The following is a 15,731-nucleotide window of genomic DNA, read 5'->3' as shown; positions in this document are numbered from 1 at the left end:
AGAAACACTCATATTGGGTGGTATTTGGTCATTTTCGGCTATTTTCCAGAAATCGTAAGTCGCCATCTTGTATTTTAAAATGACATTTTGTGACAATTTCTGGCCTCTGAGCAACATTCTGGTTAAAGAAAGACCCATATTTGGTTATTTTTGGGTCATTTTCGGCAGTTTTCCAGTCACCAAAAGTTGCCATATCACAACTCAAAATGTTGTCTGAGGTCGATTTGTGGTTTCAATGCATCATCACGATTTCGCAAATACCCATATTGGGTGGTATTTGGTCATATCTCGCTGTTTTTCAGAAACCGTAAGTCGCCATCTTGGATTTCAAAATGACATTTGGAGATAATTTCTGGCCTCTGAACGTCATTCTGGTTAAAAAACACAAATATTAGGTGGTATTTGGTCATTTTCGGCAGTTTTCCAGTCACCGGAAGTTGCCATTTTACAACTCTAAATGTTGTCGGAGGTCGATTTGTGGTTTCAGTGTATCATCACGATTTCGAAAATACCCATATTGGGTGGTATTTGGTCATATCCCGCTGTTTTTCAGAAACCGGAAGTCACCATCTTGGATTTGAAAATGATATTTGAAGACATTTTACGGATAGAAACCGGAAGTTTCCATCTTAAATTTAACAATGGCGTCTAGAGTCAAAAATTTTTCTTACTCTCAGAAACCTCAACATATCAAATTTGGTTCCATTTGCTTGATTATTTCTCGAGATGTGCAGAAACCTCGAGTGTGTGTGGAACCCCTCCTTTTAGAAGAAGGAGGGGTGCCGAAAGGTTATGAACATATTTGTTACCTCTAAAAAAAAATTAACATGCCAAATTTGGTTCTATTTGGTGGATTGGTTCTCGAGCTGAGCGAAATTTGTGTTTCTTTTGTATGGGACCCCTCCCTTTTAAAAGGGGGAGGGGCTTCAATCTGTTATGGATATATTTGATACCCCTAAATCATCCACCTGCCCAATTTGGATCCATTTACTTGGTTAGTTTTCGAGATGTGCATGAATTTGTGTTTCATTTGTATGTAGGGGTTACATACAAATGAAACACAAATTCATGCACATCTCGAAAACTAACCAAGTTTTAGTAGAGGGAGGGGTGTCAAACTATTATGGATATATTTTTTACACCTAAAAACATCCACCTGCCAAATTTGGTTCCATTTGCTTGGTTAGTTTTCGAGATGTGCATGAATTTGTGTTTCATTTGTATGGGATCCCTCCCTTCCAGAAGAGGGAGGGGTCTCGAATTACCTTAGTCACCTTTCTCGGCCCCTAAAACCCCTATATACAAAATTTCACGCCGATCGGTTCAGTAGTTTCCAAGCCTATATGGAACAGACAGACAGATAGACAGACAGACAGACAGACAGAGCTGCATTTTTATATGTATAGAAGATTTTAGATTCTAAAATAATAATATTAAAGTACAAATCGAAATCTCTGTCATGTGTTTTATAACAATGGTAGAATCTATACGGGTCATTCCATACGAAGTGTACATGTCGCTTGGACACGACCATCACAGATTTGGCTCAAAGTTGGGGGATTATTCATCTACTGTCTTTTTGGAAAAATCCCAATTTTTGTATCGATTAGAATAACCTTCGCTCTGTAGGACCCCCCTCTTTATTGCAAAGTCACGCAATTTTTGTCAAAAATCTCTTTTTACATATTCTCACAATTCATAGACGTGAGATGTCGGAAAAATACTGATAGACAATTTTTGAAGAAAACAAACTAAGGAATCCTGAAAAAATATAACTTTTGACCAGAAGTGTTGCCAGATAAATTAATTTTGTATCTGAAAACTAAATTAACATTTTTCGGCAAATGCAACCATTTTTATTTTAAATTTAATAATTTCATCGTGTTCCTTGGAAAATTTTACGTAAGAAACAACTATCATCCCCTAGGTAATATGAGCCAATCTCGAGATATAATATTTTTACGAAAATAGTTGTAAGGTTCGTAATTATTTTATTTTTTAATTTATAGACCGAAGACACCCGAAAAACAGTGATAGGTGAATTTTGAAGAAATTAAACCAAGGAATCCGCCTCACCAGTTGGTCTCGAGGTACGATGTTTGGCCAGCAAGCCAGTCATCGTAGGTTCGAGTCATGACTCGGATGAGACTGTTAGTGTCAGTAGGATCGTACCGCTAGCCCCGCAATTATCCTGTATACTTAACGATTGGCTGCGAAGTCTGTGTATAGTAAACAGAAGGTCAAGTTCCGAATCGGAATTTAGCACCAAGGCTTTACTTTAAACCAAGGAATCTAGAAAAAATATTGTTTTGACCGGAAGTGTTACCAGGTTGGTTATTTTTGTATTTTCAAACTAAATTTGCATTTTTTGGTCATTTTATTTCAAATTTGATGATTTCATCATATTTTTTGGAAAATTTTACGTAAGAAACACCTATCACCCCGTGGTGATATGCGCCAATCTCGAGATATGACATTTTTACGAACAATTAATTACGAAATTTAAAACTATTTCCGTAAAAATGCTATACCTCGAGATTAGCTCATATTACCACGGGGCGATAAGGGTTTCTTACGTAAAATTTTCCAAGAAATACGATGAAATCATCAAATTTGAAATAAAATTAACTGCATTGGCCCAAAAATGCAAATTTAGTTTTAAAGTACAAAAATAATCTATCTGGCAGCACTTCCGGTCAAAAATAATATTTTTTCTGGAGTCCTTGGTTATAAATTTTTTTAAAAATTTATTAAGAAGTTTACAACTTTTTACGTGAAAATGTTATATCTCGAGATTGGCTCATATTACCTCGGGATGATAGTTGTTTCTTATGTGAAATTTTCCAAGGAACACGATGAAACTATCAAATTTAAAATAAAAATGGTTGCATTTGCCAAAAAATGTAAATTTAGTTTTCAAATACAAAAAGAATTTATCTGGCAATACTTCCGGTCAAAACTTATATTTTTTCAGGATTCCTTGGTTTATTTTCTTCAAAAATTATCTATCAGTATTTTTCGGACATCTTACGTCTATGAATTGTAGAAAAAGAAAAAATAGATTTTGAACAAAAAATGCGTGATTTTGCAATAAACAACAAAGGGGTCCCACAGAGCCGGGGGTATCACAATCGACACCAAATTTGGGATTTTTCCAAAGTGACAGTAGATGAAGAATTCTCCCAACTTTGAGCAAAATCTGTGATGGTCGTGTCCAAGTTTGTGCTTTTTCATGGTCACTTCGTATGGAATAACTCATACTTATTATCATTTTGTTGAACAATTAAAAAAGTCTAAAACATTAAAAAAATATATGATGGGTAAATGTAATAAGAATATTTTTACACAAAAATTCAATTTCCTCAGCACGACGTACCTCCCGCTTTTGCAAGCCTTCCGAAATCTTGACCACATCGATTTCACCCTACCAAAGGCAGGGGGTAATTGAAAACATCCTTCACCAAATTGCCTCAATGGGCAATTCCAATTAGCACCTTGTTCAATGTGTGCACCTTCAGGTAAATGAATCAATCGATCAAATAAATAGTTGAAAAATACCCTTAAATAGCACCCAGATCATCGAGCGCCAAACTAGTAGAGCAGAAAAAAAGCGAATCCTCATTGAAGCAACAGATATGACGACTGTGTACCGTAAATAAATAATCGAACACACAAGCCGCCCGGAACGTGACGATAAACGTGGTGTCTCATCACCTCGTTAGATCACCGTCGAGTTTGCTGAATAAAATATGAAAATGATGGTGTATTTTTCTGCCTAGGACAATCATATCATTCTCAAATATGGATTCGGCGCATTCTTTACGGGTGTCGAATTCGCAATGACCGGGCAATTCTTCAGGTGAGCTGCGTGAATACGCAATGCCGGCACGTAATAGTGACATTGGCTTCCGAAAAAGCGATTCATTTCGTAATTGTTCGGACAAAAAACAACTTTGCCCTAAAATATTTAAGTGAACCGTTAACGACATTAACGAATTTTTATCACGGGACCATAAATTGCATCTAAAAAAATTGTTCCAAAAATATCGTTAAAAGTAACATATTTCCAAGCAAAACTTCGATCACGCTTACGTTGACAATAAATATCCACATCAACTGGAGCATAATTTACGGACAGCAAACAAATCAGCTTCAACTGTGCACTCACTGCGGCGAGTCACTGATTGCACAGGCAGAAACAATTTGTCACCGGTTCGCTGCTCGAAAGCCGACGTAAATTTATTCGAAAGATACTCACAAAGTGAAAAAGTAAACTTTCTGGATTGAACGATTGACGGCCCGACCCAACAGTCGGAAGCTTTGCAGTTTAGTTGCATAATAATCCGATTGACTGTTGCGTGCTGTGACAGCAACACGAAGACTTGAGCGATCCACTTTTAAGCGATGAACCTCTCAGGTGTACGATGGCTGCGAAGTTCAAAATCATCCGTTTACATTGGAAATCCTGGTGCTAGGAAATACAGCAATGCTTTTTCGCTCATAACTGCAGACTAACGTTTCAAGACAGCGGGACAGCCAGTCACATGTTTCTGTAATTTATTCACCTCATTAAGAAACACGTCTGAGAGGGAGATTGTGCTCCGATTCAATCATATCCACAGATGGACGACAGGAAGATTTATCGCCGCACCATTGAGTGTACATACATTGTTGAGGATCAACAACGTGAGCGCAACTTTAAATGCGGGGAAATGGTAGCTGCACAGAGGAATGCCGCAGCAGCTCAAGGATCGAGAGATCACCGCTTGAGAGATAAAGTGCTTTGTTCTCAGGTGTCTGCAGAATGAGGCCAGCGCAATTATGACTGCCACAGTTTACATATAATTGAACGTCTTGTTGGACCGAAGCTTTCGACAACATATTGCTACGTGTTCACCCGGTGCTGTCGTTCAATTAAGTACAAAAACGTGATCCTGAGCTAGTTTCTAGCTCGGACAAGATCTTGAGCTGCTCGGTGCCAGTGTTTTTTTTTTTTTTTGTTTTAATGAACGAAAAAGGAATAAAACACTCCGCTTAGGAATGGATTGTCATCCAACACTCGTAGCATACCGACTGCATGTCCCCTCAGCCGCGTACGCTCCAACAGCGGAGAGTGCCATGCTGTGGACTTATTATGTATGCAAATTGCAGCAATCCTGAAAATAAACAATTTCAAGGCTAATTTCGTGCGCAAAGAACGCACCACAACCGAGACTGTGCGCAAGCTGGTCGCACCAAAACCAAAGCTACTGCCAGTTTTTGGAGCTCTCGTTTTGATCATCTATGCCAAGCTTTAAATGGTGCGATTGTAATACAGTATTTTTTTTACGGATAAAAAACAGATCTGATTCGTCCGGAAATAAAAATGATTGATTGTTTTGTTTTATCCATTTATTTGGAATTGTCCATGGGCAGAGTAGGCAGTGTGACTTTGCACTCGTATCCAAGTGAGTTTTAGAACTTGCTTGCACATTTATTTTCGGTTTGCACGTGAGTTTGAATCCTGCATAACAACAATTGCATAAAAATCGAATTGCGATGAAATTCGCGCCGCGTCTGCTGCAACAGTTTGTTGCATTGTCCTTTGATAGCATAAATTCGATCTAAAAACAAAACTCATCCCGTCACATCATCGCCTGCATCGTTGGATACATCTTGCACTGCATGATTTGCGCGCATTTAAACTCAATCGATCAGAGTGTGCGAAGCAAAAAAACTCAAACTATCGAGGGATAGCTGATTCAAGTTGGATTCAAATCTGGAAAAGTGTTACTCAGTTTAACTTTACACGAGTTCATGCCATCACTGTCCATGGGTTTACGGGGGAGACGCGTGGTATTTTATACTATACGTTAATTCATTACACAAATATTTTTTTGAGCTTTATTTTTAACTCTTACCGATAACCTCGTAATTATGGCCACAAATCAATCAACACTTTCAACATGCGAAGTTACAAATCAAGGATGTCACACATCAGGTTCGGGTCAACGAATTCGTAAAAACAATCTCTTCCCTTCAGACGAGCCACAAAAAAACGACTAAAGGTTACCGTCCAGTGGGTTCACGAACATGAGTCCATTTTTGAAAACCTGATCTGATCCCAAAATGGTCTCTTTCCATGGAGTGTCCAAACTTTCGAGTTAAACCTATTATTTGAACTTCACTGTTCGGACAACATTCTAGCCGAATAAATCATTTCCAGTTAGGTGAACTTCTGCCCAAAACACAAGAAACCCATGCAATGAGATGAATTCTTCTGCAAAATCTACCGTCTATTCGCTTCAACGGCGTCCGGTCCAAAAAGTACTGCCTGACGCAATACGGGGTTATTCAGTCAAACAAATAAACACAAACACACAGTTCAAACGTTATAATCTCTTCAAACTGTACACATCGAAATTGTTTATTCTACCGTCTATCTTTCTCCATCAGACCCACGGTAAACATGACCACTCGAATGCAGCTCTTTTCAATGTCACATCACAGTATCCATAACGAAAACCAACCAACAACCGCAGCGACGGCGGTGGTGGCTCTGCCTTCCCCCAACAGCGGTAGCGGTACGTCAATATCTTGAAAACCGCTCGGTCACACGGTCGCAGCTTCCAACGTCCAAATTAAGCTGGGGCTTTATCTTTCGGCATCGCCAGTACATCGATTGCATAACGATAGGATGCCTAATTGCACCAAATTGCGCGCTTTTCTGTCTCGCGGCAGTAACCTTTGCGCTATTATTTGCATTCTCATCTCAATGGAAGCACTAAACATTACCCCCAAACTGCAAACTTTAGCTGGCAAGTAACAGTGAAACGCACAAAAAAAACAACAACTAAACTGACGGCGGCTCGGCCTACCGATAGTCGATAATTACTACCACAGATGCGGCGTACGACTTCGGCCCAGGCGACGACGCGAAAACCGTCGACTTTATGATAACGACATTGAACTTCAAGTACAAAGCGACCGAAAAATTCACACCGCAGATTGGCTGAAAATTAGCACCGTGTTATTTTCGCCAAACTTGCTTCTTCACAAACACTCACTAATCTGCCACTACTAAAACGTACTACACACCTCTAACGATACTGGGCGCCTTTCCAGCGGAGGGCCCACTCACCCCCAGCGAACGAAGTGAACTGAACGCAGCTAAGACCGCGAAATACGATTAAATCCAACCTGTCCGGCCGGATACCGCGAGCAGCTGCTGGCTGGTGCGAGCTAATCAACCGACAAGGTTCCGTACTACGAGCGCCCGCTCGCAGCAAAACCAACACAGAGAGCGCGACAGCAGCAGGGAATCCCACTAAGCGGTTGAGAGTATAGGCTCCCGACGTACGAAGCAGACTGTTGCTGCTGAGTGTATGAATGGAATTCATTTGCTAGTAGACCGTCTGAATAGAGCTGGTTCATTTGTGTACCGGCAAGCAGCGAACCTCAATTGTGATTGAAGAACACTTTCTTCGTGTTTTTCTTATAAACCATTACAATTTGTACATGGTAGCTCTAGCTTTTTCACCTTCCCAATGGAGGTAAAAGTTTTAATAAGAAGAGAATAACACATTATGTCAATCCTTCGAAAATATACTTTACTGGTTTACTAGAAAACAGAAGGTGGGTACCATGTCAAATGACCTATCGATCAATTTCGATCGTCCTATTTGAAAGAAACTTTGCACATGTAGGGAAACTGCTCCATTATTCATCTCAGCCCATATATTCATCTCATACAACATGAAACCACAATTGAAAACAGGAAAAAAACGCATATTTTATTCTTAAACCAATCTGCTAATCCATGTGATGGATTCTTCTTAGTTCATTTTGGATTCCTCATAAAGTACAATCCTCAAAAATTCACTTAAAAGCACTAATTTTGATGTTATAGTTGGGCATCTGCACTCGAAAACTCATTTATTTCAATCACCTACCTCAGAAAACAAAATCCGCGCATTGTTCTATACGGTGATTGTATAACAATTACTCGAAAACGATTCCCCAGAAAATAAAACGTCGAAGCTTTTTCCCCAGAAAACAAAATCCCAGAATATACCAATCACCAGAAAACTGCTACCCAGAAAGTACTAATCCCCAAAAAGTTATTATCCGGAATGAATCAATGCCCAGAAAACTATTTCCCAGAAAATACCGTTTTCCAGAAAACTGTTATCCAAAAACGAAGAAATATGCATTTTTATTTTTTTAACATGGAAAATCTGTTAAAACTGAGTTTATGTATATCTGAAATGTATAACGATTCTATCATTTGAATCAACTTATTGTCAACTAATACAATTGTACTTTCATGGAGTAAATAAGTAAGCGCTTGACACCAGGCCATAGTCATAAAATCAGACAACTTTCAGTAATCGTTTTTGGCTGAATGAGCATCACAAGTCGACCACAAAAACACAGTAGCGAATTGATTTCTGAGGCTCCTTAACCAAAAATCTAAAATACCCCTTCTTATCTTAATTCGGTTAATCTAGTGCACATGGGGGGCAGCCCCCCAGCAGAAATTACCTCTGTAGTGGTTCGTTCGTTTACCTGGGTTGATGCAACATCCACTAGTATATATTAAACGAGCGAAAGGGAACCCGGTTACAATTCCGGAGCCTGTTGAGTATACGTTTGCATTGGCGTGCACACCGGAAACGGTAGCGCCTTTGTAATCATGGCAACATGAATCCTTTCCTTCGAGAAGCCAACAAGAGATATCGGAAGAGTTTTCTTTTCTGTTTAACAGTCATACTAGCCATGGAAGTCTTTCTAAGAGAGATATGGTTGGACAAGCTAGTAGAGCATGGTATTAAATTAATGTGTCGATATTCTCTTCTTGGACCTTGAAAATCGAAGCTCTCTCTCAACAGCTTGTACCGAATCCGCAGCAGGTCTCCAAAGTTTAGAGTCTCTAGTCGATAGATCGATGTAGGTAAGGGAAGTCGGCAAATTAGATCCGTAACTTCGGGATAACGATTGGCTCTGAAGACTGGGAGGACTCGGGCTACGGGGCTGCCGGGTCACGGGTCTGCGGTCGTGCTCCCGCTTCGTGCGGGTGTCGCGCCGTAGGCCTGCCGGCGCTTCTGCCTCAACGCACTCCGGGGCGTCCGGCCGTGTGGTGGTGTGGGCCGCCCGTTCGTCCGCTGCGCCCGGGTTCATATAAGTTTCCCGGCTTGGGCTGCAGTCATCGATAAACAGTCAATTCAGAACTGGCACGGCTGAGGGAATCCCACTATCGAATTAAAACAAAATGGCGAAATACCGATCGTTACTAGTGTTGTTTTGCAAAAACCTAAAGCTTGATATGTGGAAGCAAGGTTTCGTTACCGTTTTTAACTTAGCCTGTGTTTCTTGAAGGGTACTTACTCCACCGTTCCCCTCGATAAATCCGGAACAAATGTCCCCTACTGTCCCAAACTATGATAAATTTGTGATCCTTTGAAAAAGGTTCGATCAAATTCGGTTTAGATCTTGCGGAATGGCAGGTAAAAGAATTTTTATATTTTCGGCTCTGGAGGGGTCTGGTACGCAAGTGTTAATTCAAATGTCAAATAATTTAGAATGTTAACAATATAATAACTGAATACTAATGTTTTTTTTCTGGTTACGGTGATGCTGGAGAATAGTTTTCTGGGCATTGGTGTATTCTGGGAAACGGTTTTCTGATAACTAGTACTTTCAGGGGTTTAGATTTCTGGTAACTAGTATATTCTGGGATTTGGTATTCTGGAGAATGGTTCATTCTGGGGAAAATCCTTCGACACTTTATTTTCTGGGGAATGGTTTTCTAGGAAAAGTCGGACAACCCTATACGGTTACAACGGGACTCGTTCAGCAGCCAACCAAAGTTTTTTTCATCACTAGCGGACCACTTTTTATTTCAATTACTAAACAAAATCACTCACTACACTCAGAATACTTTAATCTTTGAAATGTTCACCTCAAATTTCCTAAATCAAGTTTGAATTATCAGAATCTGTTTTCACTGCGTTGAATATAATCAAAAGTTGCCAAATCATTTTTTGTTAATACGAAAAAATCATACTGAAAATGTTGAATTATTCCGACATAATTGACATAAATCTACGGCACTGTAGTGGTTTCCTAGGTTACCAATTTTGCATGTAAACAACTGCAGCGGATATCTAGGTAACCTACTACGACGGGCTGCGGCTACGTCCATTCATGTTAATGTGATTCATTCATGATTAACAGTGTGATGAATATGGGTTGGGGGGGGGGGGGTGGTGTCATGAGATGAATAATTGAGGAGTGACTTAAGTTTTGAGATGGATATGGAAGCGTTGTGAAAAATGGTTTGTCCTACAAAATTCAGGATAAATCTAGCTAAGTTTACTAAATATACAATGCTGAACGATTCCATAAGAGCACGTAAGCATATTTAGTTTATTTGTTCAATGTTTTCGTGAAAATTCGATGTTTTATCCGTGCATTCTGCGTGAATATCGGCTTAATGAGATGAATAAGCAGTTCCCCTATTTGACTCAACTAACTGAGTCAAGAAAAGGTTTTTTAAAAGACGTAGATTTTTCAACATTCATTCTATTCAAGGATATAAGTAAACCTTCAATGAGTTGCAGGAAAGTAATACAGTGCTTTTTCACTTTAATCAACAGTCGTTTTTATCACTACTCGCCAAATTCACGCTCGATTTTCTCACGTTTTTTTTTTCGTTTTTATCAGGCTTTTTTAAAAAAAAAACTTTAAATCGAGAATAATGCACTTCCAGTTGTAGAAAATGTACTCGAAACATCATTTTCACTTGGGCCCTTGTGTCCTTGCATAGTTTCATGAACCGTGAAATACGCATTTCATTGACTTTGAAGCAAAAATTACGTATTATTTCAGCAGTTGAGAGAAAAAATCTGTTAACAACTCAAAAAGCCCTACAGTTTGGTCCTCTGGAAACGAAACGAATATGATGCAATCATCGTTTAATCTCCACATGTACACATCATGAATTGTTACAGACCGCGACTAAACTTGAATCCTCTCAACACATAATGAAGTGATGATATGGTGTGTAGGTTTCTGGGAGAAAATAAACACATGACTAGACTACATTTGCTCTGAGAAGCGATTCGCTCGTTGCGTTTGTCTCTCCGTATGCCGGTCGTTGGGGGAACAAAGAATAGCAGCAGAAGAATATCATGTCGCCTGAGCAGCAGCAGAGGTGTGGTGCGGTGAGATGGAAAGGGTGGGGGAAGGGACTACTTCGGCAGCGGTTGACTTGAGCGAGAGTAGGAGAGCATACATTGTCATTTTCTTTCTTTTTCTGACAAAAAATCTTATTCATGGGTTATAACATAACAAGATCTGATCGCTCTGTGTAACAGAGACGAATAACTTCATATACCGAGTAGTGCACATTGAGAACCATATGTTGTGGTGTACGCTAACGACAAGCAATATATCGTAAAAAGAAAAGCAAAGAGAGTGAACCAACACCGATACTTTGTTATTCGCATACTGACGACGATGTCAACGTATCTTAGGCTTCCTTTATATGTATTCAAAATCGCTAGAGGTGATTTTTTCTCCATCGCTGGTCCTCATAGAGCGTGGATTTAAAAATTGTGAAATCTCGCGGTTTCAAAATTTTTCATAAACAAGCATTAGACTCTACTAGCTATGCTAAAGAATGGGCAGTACAAATCATATTGATATTGCATGTATAATAGCCGTGAGAAAGTCTGAGAAAATGCAATGGACAATTTTTTGTTTATTCATTTGTATCTTGAACTTATATTCCATTCAACTATGAAAGTGCATCATTTTACTCAAAATATCATAAATTTAAATTGAATCCAACACAAAAATAAAATTTTTTATCATTTCGCTGAATTCACGGTTTCACCAAATTCCCGGAAAAATTTTATGACCGTGATAAAATCGAAAAAATGCACTGTAATACCTAAAAATAATATACACATACCGGTGTGGTTCTTACAAACGAAAGAACGATATTAAATTTATCTTTTGATTGACCGGTTTCAGGCACGATGCAGGCCGAATAAACTAAACGTATAACTTATAAAAAAAGTGTGGTTTTGTTGAACCTTAAATTGCTCGAGAATGGATGCATTTAGAAAGTTGATCTTTTAGATTAGCAATTACAACCAATCATCCCAGATAGATTTATCTGAGTTATACAGATTTTTCCAATTTAATCTGCAGTCTTCAAGATTTTCCATAAAAAAATTCAGTCTCGCATAAAGGACATTTGTTACTTTTTTATTGAAAACTAGAAACCCTGATTACAACAACAATCGTTTCCAGATCTCTAAATTCTATGATACTTCAGAGAATACACAAAATTTATAACCCATAAAATTTTAAAAAAATACATAATTTTGTGAATTAGATATCTCATAGGTTAGCAAGTAATTGCAAACCATGATATTTTCTAAAAATTGTCCATCAAAAAATCTTTATTTTCTGAAATTTTGAAAGATGTGTTTTTTGTGTTTTTTTGATATTTCAGTTTGAATATAACGAAGTTACATAAAATTTCCTGTTCTAAAACTTTGTCGAAAGCAGAACTCTAGCGTGTAAGAATAAAAAGTTGGCGTCGAAGTGCCATCTCTGCGGCCAAATTGCGAACTAAACTTAACGTCAAATTGAAGTTCTCATTACACTGAGAAACTTTGATGAAACCTGCAAATAGGTTGGATAGAATATCAGAGTACTGGACCGTGTATTCCATGCCATAAATACAAAGCATACAAAGTAATTGTATTTTTACATGGATCCTATGGTTATATTCAAATTGAAGTACCACAAAAACACATCTTCCAAAATTTCAGAAAATAAAGATTTTTTGATGGACAGTTTTTAGAAAAAATCATGGTTTGCTAATACTTGCTCACCTATGAGATATCTAATTCACAAAATTATGCTTTTTTCAAATTTTGTGTAATATTTTCACTTAAGTACTTCAAAAACTATTGTACTCGGAAAAAACGACGTCACTATTCAATTTCTATCGAGAAAAAAAATTGTAAGAAATTAATTCTAGTGAACACATAAAATTATCACAATAAAACGTGAAATTCAAACAAATTATATAAAAACCCTTAGATCTCTAAAATTTGAAGAGTTCGAAATTTCATACATTCCGTAAAGTTTCATAGAATTTAGAAATCCACAAAGCTCTAGCGTGTAAGGGAAAGAAGTTAGCATCGCAACGCCACCTTCGCGGCTAAATTCCGAACTGATTCAAACATCGAAAATGAAGCCCTAACTTTACCAAGAAACTTTGAAGAAGATTGGAATCCAATTGGTCAAACCCCGAGAACGCTAATAATTCCGTTCCTGGCCCAGCGTGCATGGGCTTTCGCGCAGTTCGGGTGTATATTTTAAAATCGTTTCCAGTTCACATTTCGTGTTTCTCGTGATTACGTTCCTACCACGTTAGGCTGACCAGATTTTCTTGAAACAAAAACGGGACATATGAGTTCGAAAAACGGGACACATGATAAAATTGATTTTTGAAAAATTTCACCAACTAAAGCATGCAAACAATTATTATTTGCTTTGATTAACCTACCCGATTCTGTACGATACTTAGCGTTGATGAAATTTAGCGTAGAAGAGTGTGATTTTTTGCAATGAGTTCCTAAAATTCGTCACATATATGACGAAATTTTGACTAACAATTATCATTATCATATTGTAAAGGCACAAAACGTACTCAGTAATATTAAAAAAAATCCTGGCTGCTTGGAAACATATTTTCCGCTTAGGAAAATTGCAATGCAAAGCTCTATTTAGGAATTTTTCAGGGAGTCTCCGAAAACGGTACAAAATGACAAAAAGACGGGACGGTTTTTTTTTTTTTTTATTCTCGCTTATTTTCCGTCGGTCTAGTTCCGCCACTGTTGTGGCCAATCACCGACGCCCAGGGAGGCGACTCCACACCCAGGACCCTAACTCACGACCCGTTTATTAACGGACCGGCGCCAACGGCTTTACTTCCTCATGCGATGGAAGGCGTGATCCCAGAGATTTTTCGCCTCAGAAAATCTCCCGGTGTCGGCTAGGATTGAATCTAGACCAGTTTGGGTTGGTTGTGAGTGGATCACGCCACCTCACAACCATCGACACCTATGTCGGCGGTGGGATTCGAACCCAGGCGTCGAGCGTGGTTGGCGGAGACGTTACCAACCACACTAGGCCCCCGCTGAAAAGACGGGACGGTTAAAAATAGTCAAAAATAAACGGTACTGTCCCGTTTAAAACGGTACGTCTGGTCAGCCTATACCACGGTGGTAAACGTAGAAGAAGACAAACAGGCAGACCTACGGCTGCTAACGTCACGGCCAGTTTAATACTATGCGGGTTATTAATTATTATCGATTTTGTTTGTTATTTCAATTGTTGCGGGAGTGTTGGCGGGAACGCTGTTAAAGATAATAGAACGAGATCCATCCTGCAGATTGTCTCGCGAATTGTCTCGCAATGACAAGAAACTGAGCGAGCTTCTATCGGGCGTCATTAATTAAAAAAATGTTCTTCCGAATATCCTAGCTGTTCGCCTTCGAAGAAACCAGGAGAAAAAACCATTATTCGAATGATTCTCAGCTTTGTAAAAAGTTACCATCCATATTCTACGTCTGTTATGCGGTCGTGTCTTGGATACAACCTCCTACTAGTTTTGCAAAAAAGAATCTAATTTGGTTTTCTGAGCTGGAACTGGTAGCTGGAATATAAAAGTAGGACTTGCTCTAGACTATCGATATTTCAGTAGTTTCAATTATAAAATTTTTGAAGTTCAATTAGAATTTTCATCATCGCTGAATAAAAATGGAAAATATTTTGATTCATTGCTGCGGCACCCGGTTTAATGTGTTTACGGCGAACCACAAAAACTTCTTTATTGTTGTAGTAGCATGGATATGAAGATTGCACAATCAATACTTTCCTTTTTGTATAACGTTTCTATTTTTGCACGGGTAAAAATTAATTGAATTATGAGCAAAACTTTTTTAGAGTGTAATGTTTGCATGTCCAAAACTTCGCCACAAAATGGGTACGTGGGTGAAAATCCAGGTAAGTCCCACGACCATTCGACCGCAAAATCGTTCGGGGACACCCAAACGATCCAGCGACGAGCTGGCAGCAGAAGACAAGCGAAGATTATTGACCCCGTTAAGGCGAAGATGGTGAGGGTTTACTTCAAGCGCAATCCGAATCTTTTGAATTCTATTCGGAATGTGGCCAAAAAGGTCAATTCTTCCTTTCAGTTCGTCCAGCAGATAATGAAACGGGCCGTTTTCCATGTCTTCGAGGTAAGGAAGACGCCTAAATGACCCGACAAAAAAAATACGGTAGATAAATTCCACACCAAGAAGCCGCCAGTAGAAATGCATCGTGATAGATGACGAGACGTATATTTCTTCTACTTCAAAACTCTGGAAGATCATGAAGGGCTAGCATTACAAAACAGGGGCGACATTGCGCATTTCGTTTCGAGTAACTCGAATAAAACTAAATAAGGGACGATTCATTAATGATGTCACGCAAAATTTGGAAAAAATGTACTCCCCCCCCCTCCCCCTTGTCACAAGCTGTCACAACTTCTTTGCCCCCCCCCCCTTAATTACGTCACGTTTTTATACCTCCCTTCCCTTTCTTTGGTAATAATTGATTGAAAATCGAGAAATTTGTTAGGAATGTATTTTTTCTTAATAAGAACGATTTTACTGAAA

At 38.8% G+C, this 15,731-nt stretch overlaps 1 protein-coding gene across 1 annotated transcript in view; it reads right to left on the bottom strand.

The window, feature by feature from the left end:
• LOC129726908 (protein spaetzle 3) overlaps positions 1-7,131 on the bottom strand; it is a 37,240-nt gene extending 30,109 nt beyond the window's left edge. Inside the window, exon 1 of the mRNA XM_055684157.1 lies at positions 7,078-7,131. The gene's annotated coding sequence lies outside the window, so the exon portion shown is untranslated. The remainder of the gene's footprint in view (positions 1-7,077) is intronic.
• Between the last annotated feature and the right edge of the window lie 8,600 nt (positions 7,132-15,731).

This window comes from Wyeomyia smithii, chromosome 3 (genome assembly GCF_029784165.1).
Source record: "Wyeomyia smithii strain HCP4-BCI-WySm-NY-G18 chromosome 3, ASM2978416v1, whole genome shotgun sequence".
Classification (NCBI taxonomy): Eukaryota; Metazoa; Arthropoda; class Insecta; order Diptera; family Culicidae; genus Wyeomyia; species Wyeomyia smithii.
Note: the sequence above shows the minus strand (reverse complement) of the source record. Positions and strands in the feature narration are given on the sequence as shown.